The sequence below is a fragment of the Branchiostoma lanceolatum genome, chromosome 5 (genome assembly GCF_035083965.1).
Source record: "Branchiostoma lanceolatum isolate klBraLanc5 chromosome 5, klBraLanc5.hap2, whole genome shotgun sequence".
Lineage (NCBI taxonomy): Eukaryota > Metazoa > Chordata > Leptocardii > Amphioxiformes > Branchiostomatidae > Branchiostoma > Branchiostoma lanceolatum.
The window spans coordinates 385,001-392,500 of NC_089726.1; positions in this window are offsets into that span (position 1 = coordinate 385,001).

The following is a 7,500-nucleotide window of genomic DNA, read 5'->3' on the forward strand; positions in this document are numbered from 1 at the left end:
CTCAAGCAAGTCAAGGTTACGATCTTGAATTCTATACAACTACTGCAGTGGACTTTCTATAATGTAATAAACGTACCTTTGCTGGCGTTCCTAGCAAAGAGAAGCTCTTCCTCAGAACCTCCTAGCGGAAACAGACTTGTACGTGTACTGCGGGCGAAACTAAGGCAAACCTGGCCTGTAAGGGTTCATTGTCCCAGGTGTGGTGCCCGGGTTTCAGTGACAATGCCTCTTACACGTTCCACCGTGTTGACCAAACAGACTCTCCCATGGATAAATGACGTCAGAAAGGTGTACGTGTCAGGAAGCCTGAGGCGCAATGTCAACCCGCCCCAGAATCTTTGGACAGAATCTTTTTACCACGATGACAGTTTCACACGATAATTTACAATATAACGTTAAGTCTTCAAGTCTTCACAGTAATTAAAACTAAGTTTTCATAATCTCTGCAGTGCGTGGTGCGAGAGCTGAAGGTTGAAATACTGGGTCATTTAGTGCTCGTGACGTCATTGTAAACACTGCAGCCGACTCGGAACGTGGCGCCGCGACTCGCAAAAAAACACGTTCTTTTGAGAAACTAATGTTGGCTTTCCTGCTTCTCAAACGTGCAAACTCGCAAGAACGTGCTTTTTTGCGAGTCACGGTCTATGGTTCTGAACGGACTGCCGTATCTACTATGACGTCACGGATGCAAATTAACTTGATTACCTGGCGTCAGGACTCAAGTACCGGAGTTTGATTTGTTAGATTTGATATTTAATAACACCAGAATGGTGTATATTTTGTACAAATTTCTATGTTTATTGAATGATACTGTTATGGCTGAATGTAATCAGAAGTGTTGAAGTTTGGTGACATAGATGGATCAAGCACTTTAACCAGGCGGAGAAAAAGTTACAGACATTGCACTATTCTTTTAAGATGGGAGTCTTTCTTCAAATGGGTCACACATTGGCTACGTCCGAACGTTGTGAACATGTGTGACGTTCTGAATACATCAGGCTAACATTAGCAGCGCTACGTTATGCGAAACCACACGAATCATATGGAAAATGCATGAAGCACTAAGGGAAAACGCTAGAACACTTATACGGGAAAAAACACAAAAACGCTCTAATCTTATTTCAAAAAAGACGATTTTTTATGCAAACAGACCAACCACTGCCTTGGGAGAAGGTATGTTTCCTTTTAGCGTTTCTGCCTACGATGTTCTGACTTATACTATAATTAAGGGCCCGTTTACACTTGTGCGTAGATTGAAGTTCTCATGACTTTCCAATTGACATTTGTTTAGTTTAGGTAAAGTTTTGAAGCAAAAAGTTGTCTCTAAGTTTTGCCCTCCGTTCTGAAGCCTTTTATCGAACCCAGGAAACAACTGTTTCTGCCGCGAACTTCAAATAAGACAAAATGTAGATACGCAACTCATACGGAAGTTAATATACACATAAGTGTAAGCTGCTCTTTGCTTCATTTCCGCGCGTCGCACCTTCTTCTCATGACGTCAACATGACGTTTTGTCATTTGACTCTCTCGGCGGTTTGGATAAACAGCGTTTGTTTTTCATCATTTTCCTAATACGCTTTCGCAAAGTGCTTCACAAAACTTAAACGTTGGAACGTAGACATTGACAATGCGACCTTTGGTGGCATTGCTGTATTGAATCGCTAGATGGCATCAGTGTACTTGTATGACATGCGACCTTGGGCACAACCCGTTTCCCAAGTTTTCAAGGCCGTGCCGACATGTTCATTTAAACCGAGCAATGTTGTTTACAACCTTATCTAGCGTTTACCATGGATACGTTTTTTTCTCAATGCTTCGTGCAAATTTCATAAAATGTGTACGTTTTTGAAGTTATTCGTGCGATTTACATAAAACTCAGTGTGCGTTTTCGCATAGTGCTTCGTACGTTTTGTACGTTTTTGCGCAGTTCTTCGTGTGGATTTCATAAGATTCCCGGAGACCAAATCCGCCTGGAGTCTCTTGGGCTCACTCAGACGTTGGTCCGCAGACATTGCGACTTTTGGTGGCATTTCTGTATTGAATCGCTAGATGGCATCAGTGTACTTGTATGATATGCGACCTTGCGCACAACCGGTTTCCCAAGTTTTTACAAGGCCGTGCCGCCATGTTCCTTCAAGCCGAGCAATGTTGTTTACAACCTTATCTAGCGTTTACCATGGATAGGTTACCATCTTCTCCGGTTAGAGATTTAAGATGTACTCTGCACGACAGTCGATGTATGGAATATGGCTGAAAAAAAGGATGATGTTTCCTTTGGAACATGCCTGGTGGCTTGGACAAGAGAACTTGCTTCAAGAGAACTGAAAACGACAATGATACGTGAGTAGTTCTTAAGAATTCGCTATACAAATGTGTAGGTTAGAATGCCTTTTTGAACTCAGCTCTATTAGGATAGCTGAAGTTGACTAAAACTGATGTAATGAGGCTAAAAGTAAGTTTGCCCCTTGAGTTATCTGTGGTTGATTGAATAAGTATAGTGAACAGGCCAGATAGATTGTGGCTGTTCTATCCCCCAGTTTCCTGAAGGGGACGCCTGCTATCAAACGTACAATTGGTACATTCTACAGTTCCTAACGTTACCTGGCAGGAGATTCTTCCCTACACGCGGCCATTTTGAAACCTTGCTATGTGTGGGCTGCTTGTTCATAACTTGAGCCCGTCTTTTCAAAATGTCTTTCCGTTTCACCATCTATATCATATGGTGTGTCCTGCGGAGTAAGACTTCATATGGTTTGCGTATGTTCGCCATCTTCATGGAATATACTAAAGGGTCCATCCTAAAGATTCACAGATAAATGATAAAAATCACTAACTGATCTGGTTAAAAGGCTAACCGTTGATTACCTCTCTACTATCTTGTGTCACCAAGAACAGTTGTTACAATCGTGATTATAATTCCTTCCAAAGTTTAACTTCTATGTATAAAATGGTCCATTCTGATATCTCCCTGGGTTGGAAACAAGCCTGCATGTTAACCAGCAGGTTTCCAGGTGATTAAACATGGTTTTCAAAAACAACTGTCGACAGTTCGGTTAACCCCGTGACCCTTTCATGCATGAATGGACCGTAGCAGAATTTTACTGTCTCCGAACGTTGAGATCTTCGCGGTGGTGGTCTGTCGAACAGCCGCTTGTGCCGTGTGCAAAATTGTGGCACGGTCTGTCGGTCATTGGCAGCTATATTAGGAGTGACGTCACCGTGGATTCTATAGGAATTTTCATTAACAGAAGCCTGAGCTCGGCACACATAGTCCGTTACAAGTTGAATGAGGATAGGTCAAGAGAATTTAGGAACTTAGTGGTAACACAAGGAAAAAGGTATCCAAACTCTGCTGCAACGAATAGACTCAAATCTTCGGTGTAGCGAGGTGGACTCTGCTGTAGACAAAATAGGGCAAGTGCTGGAAATGGCCGCCGCGCCTGAGATAGAAACCCCGGGCTGGAGGAAGCATTCGTTATTCAATAACCAAGAAGAATGGTTTGATGACATGCAAACGGTGTTTAAGCAAGGGTAGATACAGGTGAATACAACTTGATAGTAACTGGCATATTCTTAAAAACATGTTCAACCAGAATATAGAACTACAGTGAGGGCAAAACGTAAAACACATGGCGAAACGTTGAGAACACAATTAAGAAGTTTACCAATGGATCCTAAGGAATTTTTGAAACTGGTTAAAGGAAAGAAAATTAATACTATCAATAATATGTAATGGCTGATTGGCCATTTGAAGTGTCTCTTGTGTTCGGATTATCTCGTATTATTCGTATGTTTCTTAGTAATGGATCGTATGAATTCCGAAAAATTCTACTACTGGACTATACACACACCAAACTTTACCTTCTCCCTGCCTAAGTATTTCAACATTGTAACAGCGGTACAACAGATCACATAAATCTTACTCGCGATTGCGGGATTCTATCACTACACAAGTCGCTAAAGCCCCCGTCACAAATCAAGAATTTAGCTCGGCCGACTTGTCGGCGAGCTCCAAATGGCGATTTTCGGCCGAAGTACGACCGACGTCCTGTCGATTTTACGGGCTTCGAGCGAATTTTCGGAGCTCGGCCGACGTTCGCGTGTCACTGGAAGCTGCCCTTAAATTCAGCGAGGCCTCGGCGACGATTTTTGAACTCGCACAGCTCGTCAACAGGTTGCCCGTAGCTCGCCCGAGCAACGGCCAGTGCTCGGCCAATATTCGGGCGGGCATCCGACGACTGTATACCCGATTTTCGGTCGGTCGGAGGTCGCCCGAACTCTTCGGCCTCGTGCGAGCCTCGCACGGGCCTTGTACAATGATCGGACGACCGTCGTCGGTGTTCCGCCCGACTTATAAAAAGTAAGGCGTGCTTCGGGCGAGCGTTGTACTAGTGTCGATGGACGCTTGGACGGGCTCCGGCCGAACTCCTTCTTGTTTATAAGTAAAAGGTAACGACAGTTTAATTCATAACATAGGATGATACATAATACTGTAATACTAATATCAACTTGTCAAAGAATGCTGTTAAACTTGTCCAATGAAAGACAATTCAATTGCAAGGTTAAATTTTTATTGAAGAAATTGATTATGAAAGAAATGTGGAGGACAATACTTCCTGTTTATTTTTTGTCGTTGGTTTTGATATTTCAATTTATATATCAATGAACTGAGGCTGAAATAACACCAAACTTTCTGACTTTTTCCCCACACAAAGACTAGTTTAATGTCCACCGAGTCACTATGAATCCATGTATGTCTGCCGAGGCACGCCCGGGCGTCGGCAGGGCGTCGATATGTTTATCAACGGTCGGCAGAAGCTAGGACGGTGTTCGCCCGAGCGTCGGTCGATTTCCGTTTGGTGAAAATGTTTGGATTGGGGTTAAACAACTTATCTGTTTACTTTGTGGCTCCTACGCTAGTATTTGGATTGGTCTATAACAAAACTCCTGCTTATGTTATTATTTTCAGTGTGCCCGTCCACTTCACTCATGCCCTACAGATTTGCCACAACTCAGAAAGTAAAGTTGGTCCAAATATGAGCTTGTTACCAGGTCAGTTGATTCTGACTTCGTCCGTATCCAAGAGATGGTACCGTCACATGTGGGATTTATGATTATTAGTGTTTGACGGACGTCGCCCGAGCCCCGTTCAATTTGTGACTGGGCAGGTTTTCAGCGAAAAATACGGTCGACGCTCGGGCGATTTTGAAATTCGGCGAGCTTCCGGCGATCTACAAAATCGGCCGATGCTCGCATGAATTGTGACGCCGGCTTAATAGATACACTTTTCTCTTCTGATGTATGGGGGGGGGGGGGGGGGGATCATCTCAGATAGAATATTCCGTTTGAGAATATTTCAATGTGTCGTTCACATAGCAAACATAGCTAGATATCAGCGGAAAATTGATGGTATGTGAGAAGAGATAATGTTGTGAAATTCGACGCGCGACCTTTTTGTGTTGGAAAGCTTTAACTATACTATTACATACTGTACTGTACTGTACTATCTTGTATTGGTTCTATAATCATATATCAAGGATTTTGTGGTCTACCATCATCTGATGTGTAAAAAAAAGGTTCTCCAAAATCACATTTGTTCAAAGAGGGATTGTGTCCTTTTAGTGCTCGTGATTTGTTTTCAATTAGAGAAATTCATTGACAAGTTTTTTTCCAATCTGCTTCACACGCTTGGTTGATGGTGATAATGATAAAGCTGACCTTTCTCACAACAAAAGCGCCAGTATCACTCACACAACCCTTTCTCGCTTTGCCCACGCCGAGGGCATCACGCTGAACCTTGGACTCCCCTGTACACGAACAACGCTCTGTCCTGCGCGCCTGGCTTTCGTGGGAACGAACAGTCGTGGTCTGTCTCTGGGGCACTGTGGCTGATATCAGACAAGTCTGGTTGCCGTCACTGGCATTACTTGTGGCGTGGAAATGTTGGACCATTAGAATGAAGCTCTGATGTAATATCTTGCCATCTAAGATGAAGATGTTCCCGAGAAAGACGTTTTAACACAAACCACTATTAAGAAGAAGGAGCGAATCTTTAGTTACAATTTCCTTGATTCTGCCCATAAAGTCCATAAATGAACGTGCTTTTTGTATACTTAAATCGCTGGTGTTGAAGGCAACGCTTGAATCGCTTACATGACATGTTGAGATATGTCCAGATCACATTCTATGCTAATGTAGCGTATGCCAGTACCTTGTGCATCATTTCATTTGTAATGGTACTTTAGGAGTAATGTACCATATGTAGTGATGCATTCCACTATACTTGTTTCGAGAAAGAGAACACACTGAGAGAGGGAAATTATCCTTGCTCTTGTATAATATAATCGGGTGGTTTTAACTGTTGACGAGATGAGCGGCTTGAAAATAGCCATTATTCCAGGACCTCACGTTCCCGCACATCATAATCTGTTGTTTGTGTCGCATGAAGCTCTCATTGTTAGCGAGATGACAATGATTGAGCGGCACTTGACGCAGAAGAATCTCAAACGACCAATTATCCAATTTGGGAACACCCACCCGGCCCATAAAACAGGGCGAGTCAGAACTTCAAAAGCGTCATCGTCGAAGGCAGGTTAATCAAAATGTGTTCATGAATCCGAATCCGATCTGATTGTGCACACAGGTCAACTTTCTTCCAACACTAAGGTATTCACAGATCGAATTTTCGACGACCACTGTCGCCTTCTTCAGGATCAATAATGACCAACCACTGCCGAACGTAAACTCGCGAGAGTTACGGACACGTGACTTTATTGACATAATAATGTTTACCATATGTTATGCCATCTCTAGCTACGTCGCGCTATTTTTGCCCTCTAGTAATTATAATGCGCGACCTTTAAGAGAGCAGGACGAAACAAATGTCTGCTCTCTTTGAAAGTGCCCTCCTCCCTACCCATTAGCCTGGTACCCACACCATCGGGAGCTCCACGATATCTTGACGGCGCTGGGAGCGATGCCCGCCCGGCCAGGCAGAGTGGCGTGCGCGGGGGTGGTTTTACGGGCTTGGCTGAATGAGTTCGCTCCCTTCTATGGTTGGCGATACTTCGATATGCTAAAGACAGGCTGACATGCAGAAACAGGCCAATCCTTCTCACTGGACCCGCGACGCGTTGGCGACCTTGCTGCGTCCTAGATTGAATTTGAGTTAGCCTTGACTTTACAATGGGAATACCATGCAAAGCGTTCAAATATGACTAAAAAGACAACAAATCAGAAACAGCGTAAAAAGATTAGTTTTTTATGGATGAAATTCGTTTAGCGCGCGGTGTCAAATTGCTCGTCGCGGGTCCACTAAGAGGGGGGTTAAGCAGTCTCGGCCCGGTGAAACAAACCCCTACAGGTGACCACCCATTTTATCCTTCCCTTTTCTGAAATATTCAAGACCTTTATATTCACAATACTAGAGTTCCACGACCTCATACCTTCGCCAAATGATTTTAACCTTTATGACTGACGTATTTAGGAGTGTTTCTCATC